Raw genomic sequence first — 20,073 nt, forward strand, 5'->3', positions numbered from 1 at the left:
CCTTTGTCAGATGTAGCATGTGAAAATGAAGTTTTTACATAGGGATTGTGAGGCAGCCTCAACTAGAAGTGGTTTTTTTCCCATTTAATCTGTTTAAGTTTTGAGATTTGCAGAGATAATTAGTACCTGCCTCTTCCATTCTGAAGGGCTTCTGCTGAAAGCATTCGGTCTAAAATAAGGTTGATTTTTATTTAGGCTGATTTACTCAGCTCATCTTTATTAGCAAATGAGTCTTTATGTTTAAAATTTCACTGCCTTTTCCCTTGCTTAGTTATACTCTAATATTTGGGCACAGTCTCCTGGGAAACTATTAGAGGGGAAAAATTATCTTTGACTTCTTACTTTAAATGCAGATTTTTATAAAACTTTGTTTACAAAGCCCATTCTGAATCAAAACGAGTTATTTTTCACCTCAAATATTGAGCACTGGTGCTGAGTACTTAATAATGATAATAAAGACTTTGATTCCCAGTAAGAGCATAATAGGATCTTTAATTCAAAAGCATGATCAGCCCTATGTTTTCATTAATGAAATTTGCACGTGCATGCAGATTAGCTGGAAAATAAATGTGGACAGCCCTAGCAGAAGACCCCAGCCAGGGATAATATAAACACCAATGTATGGACTGTAAATCAGGAAGTTTGTGCAACAGAATTGAAGTTATCTGCATGGGGAAAGGGGTTTGTATCATTCCTGTGCTGCCCGAGTTTTAAAGCTTGCTCACGGAGCTCTCATTGGGATGCTGGAGGAGGAGGAGAAGGAGGAGGAAACTTCTGGTTTGTCACTTTTTGCCACTTTTTTAACCCTGAGAGCCTCTGCTCCTCTTACACCCTGCAAAGAACTTGGTAACACACGTGTTTGATGTGTTTCCCACACTATGGGTATTAGCAAGGGCTTTTATGTAGGGAGAGATCTCCCTCGTGATAGCTTCTTAATCTGTATGGGAGATAGCACTGGTTTCTCGCTTCAATTTTAGTGTGAGAGCACATGTGCTTTCCTGGGATTTAATGTGAATTTTACAGACGTTCTTGTAGTCGTGTTTTTACAGATGCTTTTTATCTCCTGCCACGTACCAGCGCCAAGCAGCATTCTGCAGTTTGGTGTCATGTGATGCTGCGTTTTGGTAACAAAGTGGAGCTGGAAATTAATGCTTAACTCAAACCAGCGATCCTGGCAGTCGTGTGTTGGGTGTGTACGCTAGCGTTTTAATTTGCACCGGGAACGTGCTTTTTGATGGTCTCCAGCCTTCGATTAATCAGCAGCTAAATTGGGACCCTTCGCTGAGTTAGCAGCTCTTAAGAACGTGAAATGGAAAAGTACAGCTGACTCGAGCAGAAGCACCAGGGTCTGGTAGGAGCGCGTGTACTTTTGACAAAGTACAGGCAGAGGGGCGAAGTCTCCCCGGCCAAAAAGCTTCCAAGAAAGTGCAGAAAATCCTCTTTTAACTCTGTAGCCTACCTTAGTTCAGACCAGCGGGCGCTCGAGCCTGTAGCCTTCCCTCTGTTTCATGAGGTCCTTCCATCCCAGTAAAGTCTGTGGAGTCTGATTTCTTTCTTTTTTCCTGTGTCTTTGAAACTTTTTGCAAAAAAATCCGAGAAGTTACATTAAACTCAGGGCCCTGCTGTTTTTTCGAGATGATGATGATAATGACTTGGAAATACTTCCCGTCCGTGCAAAGGGCGCATTAGCCTGAAAGCCTTTGGGTGGTTTATCCCCGTTGATGCTTTTATATCAAAGTTGATTTCCGTAGACCTCAGCGCTGATGAATGCGGATAATGAGAGACAGCGAGTACTACTGTAGCTGTGTCTATATTTTTTTTTTCTGGTGCAGCCTAGTTTCTCTTCTTTTATCCCCTGAAAGCTATTCTTAGTGGTTGTTTGGGTTTTTTTTTTTGAATTGAGTGAATAATCAGTATTTCATTCACTGTCCTTACATATGCTTAAATATAGTATTAACGTAATCTTCTTATATGCTTGTCCTCCTGCCGCTCCTGAGTTCATAAAGGAACCAGGTTCACTCTTAGTAAGAACTATGCATGAACTTGCCTGGAAGTAAAATAGTTCTTTTGGGCTTTGGCTCGTGTTTATGGCCAAGATGATAATTTATTTATATTTTTGGTAGACAGTATCATTCTTCATGCACACAGCTTCTTGTACTGTGCCATTGACAGTGATTTTTCTGTGCATGAATTCCTTAGGTACGGTCCGTGAAACGTTTTGTTCCCGCTTTGAAACTAAAATTACTTGCATGGCGGCAAACTTTGTACTTTTTTTCCCTTTTTTCGGACGGTTCGTCGACTCGAGGAGCCCAAGGCGGTGATTGACATCTGTCAGTCTCCTCTCTCAGGAGCTTCGCTCGCCTCCCCTCGGGTCTGAAGGCTCGGCGGAGGGAGGGAGCTCTCCGTGGTGCCGAGCGGGGCCGCACGCCGGGCGCTGCCCGCTCGGACCGTGGGTCGGGAGCTGCGTCCCCCGCACAGGGTGTCCCGCCCGCCCTCCCGGTTTCGGTGTGTTCGGACGTGTCGCAAGGCGGGAGGGGTCTTGCTCTGGGCTCGGGCTGCTCAGCCCGGTTTGCCCGAGGCGCCGAGTTTGTGCGGTCACTGCGTTACCTGCTCCTCGCTGTGCCGAGAGCTTCAGCACGCTAGAAGTATAAACGTTGAACATCAGGCCGTGGTCACGTTTCCTGGAGGCAGAGTAAATATAACAGAGCTTAAATAAATATAGCTAGTGTTCCTATGACTCCGTACGTTTTTCTCAGCCTCCCCATTTCCCATCATTGCATTTCAGATCGTGATGTGTAGCTTTTCTGTTGCCCACAAAATACTCAGCGCTATTAGACAGTGTTCCCAATGCCTCTGTTCATTTTTCTGTTTCTTTGGACCTCCTCGTGAATTTTTTTCTTAGGTGAAACTGCCTGCTTTCCATGTAGGGTTCAGTCCAGTTTAGCAGTCAGCAGGTGAAATCTCAGTATTAGGTGAACCAGGATATTTCTGAGGCTGGTTTTGCATAATCCAAGTTCAGTTGTCCTTTGTTCTGCTTTCAATTTGTTCTTTCTTCAGTAACTCATTCAAGAGGTTTACTTTAAAATAATGATGGTTTTCCAGCCTTAAGCAAGCTTCCCTGACAGCTGTGAGAACATTTGCTAAACACTGCTCTTGATTGCTTTAAGTGAATGTGGAAGAGACTAGAAATACGACGTTTGATTCTTGCAATGAAAGCTCCATTGAGGAATATAGCTATTGACTATTGTTCTCTTGCCAGAGTATCACCTGATCTATAGGACTGCTTGAACAAAATGAGCTGCTTTGAATCCTAAAGAAACAAAAGCCAATATTTTGAAGGTCACAGACCTTCAAAGGACAGAATAGTCTGTTTGCTTGGGAAGAGGTAGAAAGCACTAATGCTGTCCATTTAGCTGCAGGTTTACTCTGATTAGGAGACCCAGAAGAACAATTGGACAGTGGACTGTCCTGACAAAACGTGAGTGAATTGTTTAAAATAGAGTACTGCGCTGCCACTGTGAGGTGTTTGCTGTGCTTGCTGTAACCATCGTCTTGTGTAAGTCTTAACTAAACCCATAACCAGCCCTTTGCCTGCAGAGCGTTGAGGCAGGTTGATGGTGATGGTCCTGAGACTTGTGTAGGTCCCTCTGATACGGAGATGTTGTGGTTGTCCCGTGAAACATGGAAACAGCACAGCCCTCTGAAAACAGCAGGAACCCCTTGATGAGCAGCAGTCTGGGAAAGCGAGTATAAATGTGTATTTTTTGCATCCACTGGTACTTAAAATGCATACAGACTTCAGGTGTACGTTGTTCTGACAGCGAGAACTATAATGTGTGTGCGGTGGGGTGGTTTTGAATAGATGACTTTGGGATCTGTGTTTGGAGGTTGCTGGTGTTCTTATGGGAGGTTTTCACCTCACAGAGCTGAAGTCTTGGTTTCTTGTTTAGTGCATTGTTTAGAGAGCAGCCAACCCCTTATATTTCTGAGTGAATAGCTTTCTCTTCACAGAAAATGTGTGCAGTATATGCTTATGTATGAAATACATGCATATATATAATTTTTTGTGTTCAGTACTTTGTCCAGAATAAAAAATTCAGTCTAAAAATAATTTAGATACAGTAAAAGGTCACTAAAGTGGGTGCATAATCAAAATTCCACTCAATACATGGTTTCTTTACGTATAGACTAATGTACTCTGGTTCAGTGACTGAGATCGCTTAGGTAGTCTTGATGGCATTAAATGGCTCTTTCACTGAAATGTCCTGAAGCAAATTTTACATCTTGAGTTATTCGCTCCCCTGTGCCGATGTGCCAGGGGAATGGGGAATACTTATCTACATGCCCTGCCACCTCATTGTTTTGATTTTTGGGATCATCTAGATCCCGTATTTGGGGTTTTTGCTGAACCTTGCACGCACAAAATCTGCTAGCCATGAATTGTAACTTCAGCATGTGCTGAGCTCTGCGTTCAGTCTTAAACGCTCTGTGTTCGTGTTTCCCTCTGTTTTTGTTGGAATGACCTGAATATTGGTCATTTGAAATATAAGCCAACCGTTTCTCCATTGGGCAGGGAAAAGCACAGCCTGGCAGTTAAGGGCGCTGCATCCATCACCACATCACTTAGAATCACTTAGAAGTCCTTAAACCAAATTTTCTCAGCCCTACTATTTATATATTTTTTTTAATGGAACTTTTCAAACACACAAAAGCAAAGAAAAAATGTACTTTCTATCTGTAACTTTCATCACTGATTAATTCTCCTCCTCTTAAATATATGTAGTTTTGGATTTGTCTTGCCCTAAGATTCTGTGGGGTCACTTTGTGTAATTTAGTTAGTAGATAAAGTAGGCACAAGTATTTCTGCTCCCATTAGCCTCATTTCCTTTGCCTATCAGGAGGAACTTTTAATACTCAGCATTATTATATTATCTGAAAACATATTTATGAAATTTTATCTGAAGTCAAAAAGACTAATGAAAATGAGCTTATGAGTTACCTGCTGACAACTCAGCCTATGGGGATGATGCATCAGAATTATCTTCTGCAGTCTCGAGTCAGCATCTTGATACACTCACAAGTTTTGGTCCACTTGTCCTCAGCTGTGGTTTTGGCTCATGAATCACAACATATAAGACTTTTTCCAAATGTTTTCTGTATGCCAGTAATGCAGGACAGGGAGGGCTCCGTTCTGGACCCACCATCCTGACCCGTGCCCGGGTCATGCCAGCATCTTCCCTCCCTCTCCTGCCCTATCCGAACTCTACTCGTTGTTTCCCTTGCTGATCCTGTCAAATTCAGGAATATATGACAATTTCTGGAATAAGAAGGTGGTAAGTACCGTTTCTGCACAACATGGCTGTAAAATGTCTAATGTTCTGTGATGGCAAACACTCTGCCCACACACCAGAGTGGTGATGGAAGTCAGATTTTACGCCATAAGCGTGGTTGGTGGTGTGTTTTGTGTGGTGTTTGTGTTTTTTTTTTTTTTTTGAATGTACAGATATTTAATATTGAGTAACACATGGAGCTACTCTGAAAGGGACAGTTTGAGCCAGTCTTGTGTTAGAGAGATCCTCAACAGCCAGCTGCAACTATCAGGTTCTGAGGAAGGCTTCAAGCAACTGGGAAGACTGACTGGGGGTCAAGCTCTTGCAAAAATTATCTTGACGTTCTTCAAATCTGCTCATATTTGTAGTGGGGGAAAAGCAGAAATGTGATCTTTAGAAGTGAAAGGTAACACTTTCCTATTCTTAGAAGTCCAGCAGCTGGTTCTTCCAGAAACATTGCAGTGGTGAGACACACACGGAAAAATCCTGGAAGGCGCCACCACAGAAATACAGACGGCGGGTGAGACTTGAGTTGCAAACACGGGGTGCTTTGCGTTGCCTTTGGAAACTCTTCCCCTTCCCTGGGACCTTGGCCCTTCTGTCCCCACGTCGCTCTCCTGCAGCCCCCGGCTCTGCCCGGAGCACAACGTGGGTGCAGATGCGTAAACAGGGAAGTGGCGAGGAAACAACTGACCCGGCAGCATCATTTCCAGCTCATCAGGCCCCGGTCCTTTGTTGGGGAAAACAACATGACTCAGTTTTCTTCCGTGGTCTTTTGATTTCCCTGTGCTTGGAGTTCCTGTAATGTAAAGAGCTCTGAAACCCTTTAATATTAAATGCATAACATTTAGTTTTTGGGGTTTTTTTTAAAAAAAAAAAGTATGCACAGGCTGTGACTACAACCTGTCTGCTTGCATAGGGTGACTCAAATGTGCACAAGCAATATCTCTTGAGCCCTGTTTTCAGCCTGTGCGTTTTATCTTGATGTACTCTTTCTACTGAAGTTGCAGCACCCTCTTCTGCTGTTTTGTCTTCATGTAGGCACTATAAACTCAATCAAGTTGCCTTCTAATCTTCTCGCTGATAAAATTAATGAAATGCTGTGGCTGAGCTGCCAAAGATTTTTTTTTTTTTAAAATTTTCCTGCAGTCATTTGTATGTGTGGATATGCCTGTGCCCCTTGGATCTTGTTGTCCTGTGTTTAAAAGTAGAAGTCTGTGAATAAAGCGTGTTGTTTCGGTGGTTCTGAAGCAGTAAACTTAATGTTTAAGGGCTATGGGGCATGACTTCCTATGGTAAAGCCTAGAGAAGATATTCCGATGTCCTTAATGCAGGACATAGTATAATGGTTTTGAACACAGTTAAACTGAGTGATAAGTATCTTTTTTTCCTAAACTTTGATTTCTGAGGCGTTTTTTCTGAAGTCTAATGTTAAGGTACAAAATACCCATGTAGCTCATGTGCATCTTTGCCCTAGGGAGGAAATAAGAACAAAAATAATCAGCCTGCCTTGTTCCGAAGTCTTAAATTGCTGCTGTTCAAATGAAGAAAGTTTCGCAGTCCTCTGGTGCATGCTGAACACATGTAGAACAAGCATGCAGGAGGTTCTACAGGTATTGTTTTCAGGGTGTGTTAAGCAGAAACCCCCGCCTAGTCCTCTAGCCTGAATTCTTTTCTGCACTCTGTAGTCCAGATTAATCTTGTTCTTGTAGCTGTTGACTAAAAAGTGCTAATACAGAACAGTGAAATTACTTTCAGTTGATTGCTTAAACTCCTTTGCATTTCAAAAGTTGCTGCTTAGTCTTCAGATTGCGCTATTTTACTGTTTCAATTTGACTAATGTTTAAAACAGCTAAATGAGTAATGTAAATGTTTAAACATTAGCTATAGTGAAATCACAAAAAAACAAGATTAAAGCGTAGATTCCCCTGAAGACATTTATGGTAATTTTGCTAATGTGAATAATTCTTTGGCTTCAGTTGCATCCTCTTCTAAGGTAACTGCTCTTATACATGAGGTGTTGTGATCCTGTAGAAAGGAAGAGTGACATTAAAATTTTTGATTTTCAAATAATGTTGTTTCAGTATTGAAATTTTATATTGAGGCTTTAGGCGCTCATAAATAACCAGTACACCAACACATTGTTAGTACAATTTTTCAAATGTAGTGATCACAACATTAAAAATGAGAAATTAAAACTTCCTTGCTGATATTGCGGGAATAAGTGAAACCACTTTTGGCGAGAGAATATTTGGAAAAATAATTTGTCTGTATTTGTTGCTGAACAGGTTTGAATCTTTGAGTGTTCCAGAATAAATGATGAGCGTAATCTTACTTGATACCTGCAGCAAAACCCGTAGTAGCTTGGATGTTACTTCATAGAGTAACATACTTTTTTTCCTGTGGATACAAACGTTGTTCCTGTTGCCGAATGGCAGCTGAATTTTCACAGCTTTTGAAGTGTCAGTGAAGTTGGGTTCAGTGTCTTACAGATACTTTCTATACATAAGTTCAAAAAAAGAATTTGTTTTATGCAAAGGGAAGAAGATATTTAACAGCTTTGTATTGTGTAAGAACTGCACTTACTGCATTTTCCAATTGCAGCATGTATGTCCTTTTTTCCTAAACTATTCTTTTCATTGTGATGATTGGTTGCTAGTCTTTCCTAATTAATTTTAGAATTTTTAAATCAGCAATTCAAAAGGGATGTAGGGATTGTGGTTTGGATTTGGGCTATTGTTTCATTAATTCAGTCTGATAAATTAAGGAAGGTACATTCATACATGGCAAATTCAGATAGAAAAACTATTTCCAGAGGAAAACCCAGTTCTGTAGTTGTGCTGTTGAACCGAATTTCTAGTTTATGGCAGAGACTTGTCCCCTTTGTGTATGAAAAGATGTGACATGTCGTCTTTTGCAGGGTAACGCTATAGTTTTCTGGGGTCAGGAGCAAAACCTGCCATGAAGGCATCTCTTCCCTGTGTCCCATGTTAGGTTGGAAAAGACCTTTAAGATCATCGAGTCCATCCATAAACCTAACACTTCCAGTCCACCCCTTGAAGATGGTATAGAAGAATACCTGGAGGGACAAATTCTAGAGATTAAATACCACCAACCAAAGAAAAAAAACCCCAAAATTGCAATCAGTTGCATTTGCTTTGCAGCTGTAGTGTGTTGGCACTCGCTTGTGTCCCAGCAGAGGAACGGGTGGATGGTTGGGGCTGCAGTAAAGGTAGAAACAACTGCTCGCCATAATATGAGGTTAAGAGGCTGAAGCAAGTCTATATTAATTAATTAAAAAAAAAAAAAGCTAACTCTTCTGGTGCCTGGAGAGGGTGTAAATCGGTTAGCAAAACCTGTGTCTGTGTGAAAAAATACACCGTCTTTGGAGTTTCTCATTTGACCTCTCTGTGAAATGTCTTGACACAATCTGCCTCGGGCCGTGAACTGAGCAAAAATGTGCTGAGCAATGCAGTCGGCAGCTCCGCTTCCCCAGCCAGCGTTCAAACTGGAAGGGCGGAGGACGCCTGGTTTAATATACCTGTGGTTTTTGTCACGGGGACGCATGCAGTTGAGATGCCTCAGCAGCTTAGCTGTGTTTCTTGACACCAGAAAAGTAAAAAATAATAGGAAAGTAAACATGTAAAGATTGGAATTGGTGTTTCCTGGGAGTGCATCCAGGTGGTTACCTGGTGTTTGGGTGGTTCTTGCATGTGTGTGTCTCGAGGTGGTACCTCCTGTCCCTTGCGGGTGGGTGTTTTGGAGGTCTCTGTGACTGGCCATACATTTTTTTTTTTTCCCCCCAAACCTTACAGAACTGAATCAAAACATGTAGCATCTTGCAAATTTAAATTACATTGGAAATTCACTGTGAATTACTGGAGGGAAACAAAGAATGCGTTTGTGCATGTGCAATGCTTGTGTAGAAAGAGAATTATAAAAAACTGTTTTAAATTGTAAAAAAAAAAATTGGGGGTGGATGTTGCCACAGATACTGGAATTTCACATCACGTACTTTATAGCTCATATTCTAAGGGTTTGAAAGAGATTTGTTGTGGACGTGGGGCGATGACATTGGGAAAATATTAAACGAAATGGTAAATCATGGTGTTGTATGTAGTGTATCCCCATTTGGTGGACTTGAATATAGTCCACTGCAGCGAGGTAAGCTGACTTCAATTACACCGCATTGAGCTTTCTAGGCATTTTTACTACCTCATTCTAAGACACATATATTATCGGCATCTTTTTTTCTGGATTATTGGAAAATGCCACCATGAAGTGTTGGGAAATTGAAATGTCTTTAAAAAAACCTGAGATGCATTAATGCAATATTCTAATATATGGACTTTAAATATTATGGCAGGTCCCTTCTTGTATAACTTGACCCAAACAGTTTGTATCGTTGGTAGCTGTGCATGCTGTGTAATTTAAATGCAGTGGAAGATTTTGCAGGGTGTCAGCACCATCTTGTGGGCAGTGTAACAGCAGAGAATTTTTGTATTTTCCAGGTGCAAATATCAAAATCCTTTACAGGTACAGGTGGTGTCCCCACTCTGATCAACTGCTGGTCTGCACGTGTTTTTGCAGAATGCAGCTGCTTGCCTGAAATACTCTGGGTTTTTTGCAAATAGCTTCTGCGATTTGCCGAACCATTTTAGGACAGTGTATCTTCACACCGATAAAGTCATATACATATTTTCTTATAACTAGGAGGCTATCTCTAATAAAATAAACCCGTCTGTTCCTGATTGGACAGATGTGCAGTTTATTTGTATTTATGGAAATAAAGTTTCTTGTAGCATCAGTCCTTCTCGTTATCCTGTATCCTCCTTACCCTACATCTGGCGTTTCTTTCCTGCCCCACTGCGGGTAGCTGAGGGATTTTCCAGTTGTTCAGGCACATCAGGGGAATGCAGATGCCAGTAGTCTCAAGAAACTGATCTTTGAAAAGTGAGTTGTAGTTTGAGGTCCTGTTTATATGGATTAAAATCAACCACCAAGACCAAGCTTTAAGATATAAATGATTAAAAAAAAAAAAAACCTCTAATAAGATGACAACTCTAGATTTGCTCGCAGGATAAGTTGGCTGTGATGACACAGAAATTGACTTTAATTTTAAGCCATTCTTGGCCAGTTTTTTTGCTGACCCTTTCTGCTAGAAGGTGCAGAGATTGCAGATTGAGTTCTGCTGAGTAGCTGCTTGTACCTCTGGGATGTTCCTCATGGCCCCAAGCACAAAGCATCTTCAGTCTTGATATTTTTTTTTTTTTTTCCCCCAACCGGGAATGTCCAGAATTGTTTCTCCCCTTCCCTTTGCTGAGGTTACAAGGGAGTTGGCTCTGTGACCGTGTATGTGCAGTATGTGCTATTTATTCTTACAGAATGAGGAATTTTTCCGTTTTGAAATCGGGAGTTGTCATTTGTAATGAACTTAAATTTGTGAAAGCAACAAATACTGACGGTGTTTCCTCTTTTTGCAGGTTGCAGAGTCAGCATGTGTCTCTAATAGTTAAAAAGGTAAGCGGACCATATTTGTAAATGTATAGCGAGATTCTTTGTTTTCCGATTGATGCATTCAAATAATAACTTGGAGAGCATTCATCTTTATGTATTTAAAGAGTTATTTAAAAGTTTGTTACATATAACATTTATCTTGGTAGACTAAACCCCTTCAAAGATACTGGATCGATACAGTTTGAAAATAGAGGAAATATTGTTAAGAAATATCTAACTGTATCAAGTTGATGTACGTGTTACAAAACATTGCTTACCCTTCTGACTGCAAATTAGTGTCCGATCCATGTAGATAAAATAAATATGCAAAGCTGGCATGTAACAGTTGAGAGCTTGCTGAGTGTTTGAGCTGAGCTTGATAACTGCTTGTGGTGGGAAAGGGAGAAATAAATCCAATTTGTAAGTCTGTCTCCTAATGCCAAACATCACCCAACCTGCATGACTGGTTTTTTTCTATTTATAAAATAACTTCAAGATTTTTGAGACTTTTTAAACTTCCTTTAAAACTGTTTCCGATTTTTCTTCCAACAAGCTATTATTTTCCTTAGCAGTACTGAGTAGCTGCATCTATTATCTTTTAAATGATGGTGGAAGTACTAATGTTATTTACTGGGAGATCTAGGCTGCTCAGTTTTCTTCTCTGAATGGTTCTACTTTTTCCTTGGAAACACATTTTAAACACATTTCTGACAGCCATGGGTATTTGAGGAGTTCCTCAGAAATAATGTAAGTTAAAAATTAGATGTTCAGACCTTGGAGTAAGCCACTAAGAAGGATACAGACAAAGGATACAAAACTTCCTAATAAATACATGTTCCAAAATAGTTTCCTGTAGAATAAATCTGCAAACATCGCCAGTTATTTCCAGAGCTGGGCTCTAGACATCCTTGGTGAAGGGAGCAATACATGTAAAATCAATTATTTATGTAGCGTAACAGTAGATGGTGCTGTTGGAGTGGATTTAATCACCTGAGGAGTTGAACTGCAAACCGAGGCAGATGGTATCAGAGCTCTTGGGGTTTCTGTGTCCAGCCAGCAGCTTTGTGTTTTGAGATTTGCTGTGCCGAGCAAATACTTAGGCTGTAATTAGCCTATACAAATTCTAGCAGTTGCTGCTAATGTATATTCAGTCTTGCTGCAGTACACAAAACTTGAAGGAAAACTTGCTGTTGGCCTGTAAAACCATCCTCATGCTTGACAATTACCTGAATTGCACGTGGGGAAAAAAAAAATCACTAAGAGTGCTTCTAAAACAAAGTATGTGGATATTTCTTTAGACAGTGTATAAAGTAAGATGATAATAGTGGCCAAATCTGTAAGTAAATGAGATTTGCAAGGATGTTTTTAGTGAGTAGAGATTTTCGTGCAATATATTAAAAAAAAATAGTAATAGTGAGTTTCTTTTGTGTTGTATGACGCAAAACTCCGTCTATCACAAGCCATAAATCCACAGAAACCGAGGCTAGCTTTGTGACCATGATCTAGGTGATAGAGGTGAGAATTGAGAAGCTACTGAACTTTTCCATCAGTCTTGCTGTGCAGCTTTGGGTCTCACATGGGTTAGCTGACCTCTGGGGTTTTCATGGAGGACACCTCAGTTTTTTAGCATCTCTGCATTCCTGATTTAGTGATGTGGATGAGATGGAAGTGCTCGAGCTGTGTGGGTATGTAACCGAATTCACCCTGGGAATTGCTTTTTCTGTGGAGAGAAGGCAGTCCAGTTTCTCCTTGGTGCCTCTGTGGGTATCGAATTTGTGAAATACAAGATGTTACGGGATTTAATGCTTCCAAGGTACGCATTAAAGCTGTATGCCGCGCGTTTGTTCTGCTGTGTTGTGTTTGCATCCTTGCACTCAGCCTTTAACCTGCGTTGTTCTAAACATGCAGACTTTGCAATATGTTTGCCGACATTGAAGATTGAATTTCATACATGTTACAGGTTGTGTGTTTTGTATTTCCTAAAACCGTTGTTGATGTGCCAACGGCAAATGAGTGCAGTGGGTCACCGAGTTTCTCTCGCAAGTGCGTCGCGTATGTTCCTTATTCATTAGTCAGGTTGTAGAGACTTTATTTCTCCATTGCAAGCTGTCATCCTTCAAGCTAAAATTATCTTAGATCTTCCTGATGCTCACAGCCCAGAGTCACTTTGCTGTGGTCAGCAGAGCAGGAGCTGCTCTGGAGAGCAGAGCTGCAGGGGGCAGTTGGTGTAAAGGCTGAAAAAATGACTCCTCCAAGTCCTGTGAACGACATCTCCAACAGCTGAGAGCAGATAAATTAATCATTGAAGGCAAAACCACTTTTGAATTTTCAATACCTAGTGTAGCAACTCTTCCCTGAAGGGAAGGAGAAATACACATGGTTACGTATGTCTTTCTTGCCTGTGGTGAAAGTTTCAACAGCTGGAAGAATTATGGTAAAGAGCTCAGTGGTTTCACAGTCTGCTTTCTTGCTTTTTTACAAAGTATGCGGTTTGCTTAAAGGAGAAAAATGAATTGTTATTCCTCGAAGGAGTGTTTTTTCTGTGTTTTCTCTCTGTGTATCAAAGGTGCTTTTCCTTCAAGGCTATGTAGATATAGATACCTCATCCTCCTTGTCCTTTCCCCATTGCGCACAGCTCAATGCGGATTGAAATGTCAAACTTGGCCTGAAACCATTAATCAGTGAGGTGCAGAACTGCTAACTTCGGTCTTAAAATAGGTCTGGTCAGGTGGGAAAGTAATGATGGGACTACTTTCCTCCTGAGCTTCTTGATGGTGGTGGACACATGGTAGCATGACCATGGCATTGGTGGCTTGTTCCACCATGGCAAGTTCTTCTTTTTAAATTGTGTAAACTGAGCGTGAATGGTCTGGTTGAGATTTGTTCGTCCTCAGTGGTCACCATTAACATAAATGCTGAACTAGAACTTCGGCTCCTTTGAGATAAGTGGGGAAGTTTGTTGGTTTTGATGAGTGAAGTACTGCTAATTTAAGATGCCACTGGCAATGTTTTTCCAAAAATGCCAGCCTGGCTAGTTGTCAAAATATGATGGTCCGTGTAAGTCATCTACCAGAGTTTATCCATGTTTGGTCATGTGCTGTCTTCCAAAGAGCCAAGGGCTGCTATACTGAGAAATGAAGGTCTGAGAGCAGCTGGAGGTGACTTGTCAGAGACATCTCCTCGGTGTTTTCTGTCCTGCAAAGTTTAATCTCCAGGCAGAATTAATGGACAGCTGCTGTGCTGCTGAGCTGCAGGACCCACAAGATGAACATGTGTCCGGTTGGTTGCTCTAACTGGGGAAACAGGATAATATCACAGCATCCCATAGTGTCACATGTTGCAGTTTGGTTTGTGAAAAGGCTGGAAAATGCTACAGTTAATGCTGACATTGGGAAGTCTCTTGGTAAGACCCGGCATACAAACCCTCATATGGAAAATGTGTGATTAAAACATTCCTGTTTGAGATTTGTGTATTCGTGTATTGTTGCTATTCACAAATATACTTTGTGCATTTTTAGGCAGTGTATGAAATACATAACTAAGAACATGAGAAACAATTGCAAAGGATGCTGAAGTATCTTGGTTTCATGCACTAGGATGTATAAACATTTCCTTGCTTATGTCACTCCTTGTTTCTGAGATATGTATAAGCCTGAAGCCACAGCAAAGCGTTCCTTCCTTTTTAATAACAACATAAAAATAAATTGGCCTTTCCACACTCGGTAGCAGGGATGTCTTTGATATTGTCCTTTTAAGAAAACTGTCCTTCCTTGCCCCTTTCGCTTCCCGAAGGGTTAATTGTCACACGTGCCTCTTGCGGCGGGTAGGGACGAGCTGCCGCGCTCCTGCATCTTTGTTCATCGGGCTGCGCGTCCCGCGGCTCTAGGAACAGCCCTTGGCTGGTTGGAGAGAGCGCCAGGAGACGCAGGGTAACCCTCCTTTTGGGAGGACATCCCTGCCTCGTTCGGAGGGGCTGGTGAGCGGGGCCGGTGCTGGCGGAGTGTCGGCGGGTTCATGGCATCTGTTCCAGCCGCGGCTCTCGGCACGGGGACCCCAGGGACCCCGGTCAGCGTGGCCCCGCGGCGCTGCAGACGGCGGCGGAAGAAACGATCGGAGCGGAAAGGTAGTGTTTTAATTGCTGGACGGTCAAAACAAAGTACTGGGGGGACGGGTGTACAGGTAGAAGTTGATGGGTGAGGTTCGAACCTTCGTTGCAAAATGCAAATTCAGTGTTTTCTCTTTGGGTTTATAGAGTAAAAGAAAGATTTTGAACAGAATCCTTCAACATCTCCAAACATTTAATTTAATTTAGCTTTCAAATTTGTTAGCTCAACAAATATGAAACTTCTCTAAAGCTGCAGCCTTCTGACTGCTACTCCCTTCTAATAAGAGTTTTGTTTCATCTGTCAGGTTATGACTTTTTGCATAAATGCCATTCTCTGTTAACATAAAACATTGGGTAGCCGCTAAATTTTCCTTTTAAGGTATATCTAGTTTTTCCTCGATTATGATGTTAAACCAAGATAACTGTTAAAAGGGACCTTCATGACTTTTTTGTGTGTGCAGCGAATACACAGAATATTCAAACTGAAGAAATGCAAGTTATATCTCTCTTTGCACTCATGTAGTGTGTACTTGCTATAGCAAACATTTAGTTAAAAATCTTTCAAATAGTCTCTTGGGGAAATAAAAGCAAATAGTGTTTTGTTGGCTAGTACATTTTGAAGCACTTCTGGTGTTCTTCCTATCTTTGGAAATATGAGAAGTGGAGACTTCAGGAGAGAGTTAAAAGTGTGAATATACTGTATTTCTCTGTGGCCCCACTTCAATCAGCATACGTTTAGATGTCGTTTTCCTGTTTGATATGCTGGCATGGAATGCGTTTAGGAAAGGAAAGCTTTTTGCAGTGCTGCTTGTAGTCTAAATATCGCAGGGTGTGCTGCTATGCAGAATCACTTGGCTTCGGTGAGTGCATTTAGCCAACAGCTGGACTTCGGTTTGTCTCTCCATGTAAAAAGCAAAAATCCTCTTTGCTACACCAGCATAGCAAAGCCGAAACCTGGATTTATTGTAGCAGTATACCTGAGGAAAAACAGTCTGTGCAGCCAAGGAGCAGGCTTTCTCCACAGTCTTGTTCCACGTATAAAATGTGTATCCACTGACCCAAATCAGTCAATTACTCTTTATTGTTATTTTTGAAAGCTCTATAAATCTCTGAGCATCAATTAAGCTTTTTTCCTTTATTCATACCTTTCCCCTCCTCCAAATTTAAAGTTTTCCCAGTGGTCTCAGAGAGTGTTACTCCAGTTGTGTCCCTTGTCTCAGAGCAGGTTTTTAGGAATAAAACTTGCGAGTTTACTCACACCTGCTGTCCAGACATCTGTTGCTAAATGGATTATTTACAGGCAGTGAATAAATTTATTCTTGCAGTTTTGCTGCATTATGAAACCTGCTTGAATAAGAGTTTGGAAGGTCAAAGAGGTCGAAAACGTTGTTCCTTCTTCAAAGTGAAATGATAACTGAATTATTAATGATTTCAGAAGTAATCAAGCATGCCTTGGCATGAGAGAAAGCTCTATCCTGTGCTGAGCAACCTGGGTTCAGGGTCCTTTCTCTGGAACAAATCTACTCCCAATTTTTGAAAGCATACATGGGCACTATTTTCTATTTAAGGGCTTTTGAAAATCTATTTATTTTTTTTTAATTACCTAATCCTTGTACCTCTGTAAGCCAGGTGAAAAAAAAAAAAAAAAAAAAAAGAAATGCATTGGCTACAGTGGGAGCAAGTTCGAAAGATTAGTCTCCTAATTAATATGTATACAAAGAGCGCTGAAAAGTTCATTCTCTCTGCCCCAGCTGAGTACTGTCTCCTATGTGTTATATGTACCGTTTGAATGTTATTTGCTAGGAGAAGTAGATGTTATTTGGAATTCATTATTAAGTACATCTAATTCAATCTGTTCAAAGCATTTTTTTTTTACTTTGAGGGTGGTTATTAGAAGTTAATTGTAGTGGAAATCAGTGATGTTTTACTTTATAAAATGTACGCGGCGTTCCTGCTGTAGTGATGTGCTTGGGATAGGGGAGTCATAATGAAAAATGCAGAACTTCCCAGCATAGCTTCCAACCCGAGGTGCTCTAAAAGAGACCTCAAGCGTACTTTACTCCTTGCTTTAGATGTCAAAGTCAAATCGTAGCCTTGGTAGGATGGTTTTAGAGTAAGGTCAGTCTAGATCAGCTCAGCAATTGTTTGCCAAGCAAAGTGTGGTTGCTTGTGGAGTCCACAAACCAAGAATCTGTATCCGTTGGCGTACTAAAATATTGTATATATGTTAGCAGTTCTTCTTCTAGCTCTTCCCAGCCTGGGAAAATGGTGCGTGCGTGGCTTTGTATGCAGCAGGAATGTGTGCTGTTGAGTTGAAATGCAGCAGTGTCAAGAGTATATTTAGCCGAACTCTTAAGCACATATGGTTAAACCTCAAAAGGATGCGAATGCTTCATTAGAAAACGTGGACAGACGGCTCGGTGGTGTTTGGCTGCGTTATTTATTCCTCTAACATCGCATCTCTTACATGCCTTATGGCTCTTGTGTAAACTGTCCTCCTTCCCATCCATTTATCTTAATAGATGCTTCCAAAATCTGTTTAGCACACTTATTTAAATAATAAAAAAAAATAGATCTGTGTGAATTCTATTTCTTATCAACTTCAGTAATGCCACCAACAGCCTACGTTAATCTATACAAATATTTATGCAACGGGGTTCCAGTTTACCTCTGCTTTTAGCAGGCAGGAGCTTGCTTTTCCCCTGCTTTAGGCTGCAGGAACGTGGTGCTGAGCCCAGAGCGATAACCCAGCTCCTCGGGAGGGTTTAACTCTGGGATGGCAGCGTGAGGCAGCCCGTCAGCATTTCTCACATCTGGCTCGGCTCAGGTAGCTCACTGACTACCTCTGGAATAATTTAAAAGTTAATTGTCCAAGTCTTTTGTCCTTGAGAACTCCACGGTGCTCCAGGAGGAACTGGAGCCAGTTCGATGTGCTGAATAAGGTGATGGTTATTTACAAGTCCTGTTGATTACAGTCAACTAATTTCCTTTTGTTACACTGGAGTTGTGCTGATGCTATATAATGCAAATATGTCAGTACAGTAAAATGTTTCCTTAGCAGCTCTAGTACTTCAGTAAGAACCTGAGTTTTGAAAACCGGGTTAGGACAGTGATGACACTTCATCTGGGCTGTGCGGGGTGGACAACACTGGAAGTCACCCTTCTGAGGGTGATAAATCAAAAAGAGAGAGAACCTCTCCCTATTTTCTTCTACTTCAGGCTTGGACCTGATGCTCGGATCAGCTCTCACTCTCCCAAAATCTCTCCGGCCTGGCACGGTGATAATTGCATTTGACTTTGGTCACGGTTAAGAATTTCCCAGCCACCTGCTCAAGCTTTTAATGTTTATTTGGTTAGATGTATGGGGTGGTGCTACAGGCTTTTTAAACTTGACGTGAAGCTACCTGCGGTCTTTAGGAATACCTTGACTACCTAAAGCTTTTAAAGCATTTTGTTGTCTCGGGAGTATTTTGTTTAATGTTCATAATCATTGAAATACATAATTATTAAAAGAATCTTTCCTCAAAACAAAAATTAATTTTTCAACAACCTTCCAGGTCCCTTCTCTAATAATTAACTAATTTATTTCCCGTGAAAATTTATCCCGAACTGATACTCATAAGCTTGGAAAAAACTATAAATATGCTTTGTTTTCAATTAACAGTTTAAAAATATTATTTATCACTTTGTGTTTGTTGTCTTTGCTAATCAGTTCAAGGCAAAGTGCATTAAGTTTTCACATTCGCTTCAGTTGCATGTTTTAAAACCCCAAATGTTGTTAATAAGTACATACAGTTTATATGTGATGTGCTGTATCCACATGTACAATGGGTGGTTTGGCAGGGGTAGCTTGAAAACCAGCGAGCATCCCTTGCCCGAATTCAGCACAGCACACAACATGCTGATAACACTTTGGAGACGCTAGAGTTTGATTCTGATTCTAAAACACCTCGTTGGTCCATGCCTGGTTGTCATGAAATGTGCATCGTCACGATAAAACAATAATGCATAAACATTAGTTTCTGTAGCCCGCAAGAAAATGCCACCTTTCGTAGACACAGGTTTGAAACTTTTCTGGCATAGCTGGATTTTAAATCTATGTTGGCTGTGGTATGTGAGCTGTGTATCAGATACACAGAACGAGTGTTGCTGTTTCTGTTACTGCAGAGAAAAGCTTCCTCTCATCTGCCATACGTAACTGTGCCTGGTACTGCCCATAATACACTTTATCTGGTTGATGGCAATATTAGTATGCCAAGAGCTACAGCCTTATTGATAGTACAGAGTTAATTAAGATTGGAATCAGGCTTTCTCTATGGTAATAGGAAAGCAAATATAAGCAGCTTTTGTAGAGCAAATAAAAGTAGCCCATTTAGCAAAAGTTCTGCTCAAATTTTTAATCTCTTTAGGGGAAAAAGGCTTGTGAGATTTGCATGATCCTCTCCCCTCTCTCTGACCATCTGCTTTAGTGAGGACGGTGACCAGGTGTGTGAGAGATGCCCAAGCTGGCGCTGCTGCAGTGCAACCAGGGCGCGCTTTGTCCTTAAAAATGGATGAGCGAGTATTTCTATTGTTGGTTGGCTATTGCTGGCACTTGTGTACTTGCCATCGCTGCTCTAGCCCCGGGGACTCTTTTCTGGCTTTTCTGACTCCTAAGCTCTATCTAAAGGGAAGAGTGATTGAGGTGATTTGTTTGTTTTACTCCGCTTAGTAAAACATGCTGGTTTATGGCAACTTTAGTTGCTGGTTTGTTTGTTCCCCCGTTATTGCACTCGGCCAGATGCTGTCACGAGATGGGGACTCTGCCAGCCAGCCTGAAGTGAAGTAGCCGGAGTTGTGGCTGCTGTAGCCTGCAGCTGGGATAAAACATGGTGGGAAACCTGCATCCCCCTCAGGTCGTTAGGAGCTTCCAAAATATTCGACGTTGGCAGCTGGATGAGAGACACAAATGTGTGTGCTCAATGAGGGAAGGGCAAAACTTAATGTAATAGAGCAAATCCTTTAGGAAATGGCCTCAAGTTGTGCCAGGGGAGGTTTAGATTGGATATTAGGAAAAAATTCTTCATGCAAAGGGTTGTCAGGCGTTGGAACAGGCTGCCCAGGGAAGTGGTGGAGTCACCATCCCTGGAGGGGTTTAAAAGG

At 41.3% G+C, this 20,073-nt stretch overlaps 1 protein-coding gene across 1 annotated transcript in view; it reads left to right on the forward strand.

Annotated features, from left to right (window-relative positions):
* ADARB1 (adenosine deaminase RNA specific B1) overlaps window positions 1-20,073 on the forward strand; it is a 65,509-nt gene that overhangs the window by 4,761 nt on the left and 40,675 nt on the right. The window contains exon 2 of the mRNA XM_065638106.1: window positions 10,814-10,850. The gene's annotated coding sequence lies outside the window, so the exon portion shown is untranslated. The remainder of the gene's footprint in view (window positions 1-10,813; window positions 10,851-20,073) is intronic.

The sequence above is a fragment of the Caloenas nicobarica genome, chromosome 6 (assembly GCF_036013445.1).
Source record: "Caloenas nicobarica isolate bCalNic1 chromosome 6, bCalNic1.hap1, whole genome shotgun sequence".
Taxonomy (NCBI): domain Eukaryota; kingdom Metazoa; phylum Chordata; class Aves; order Columbiformes; family Columbidae; genus Caloenas; species Caloenas nicobarica.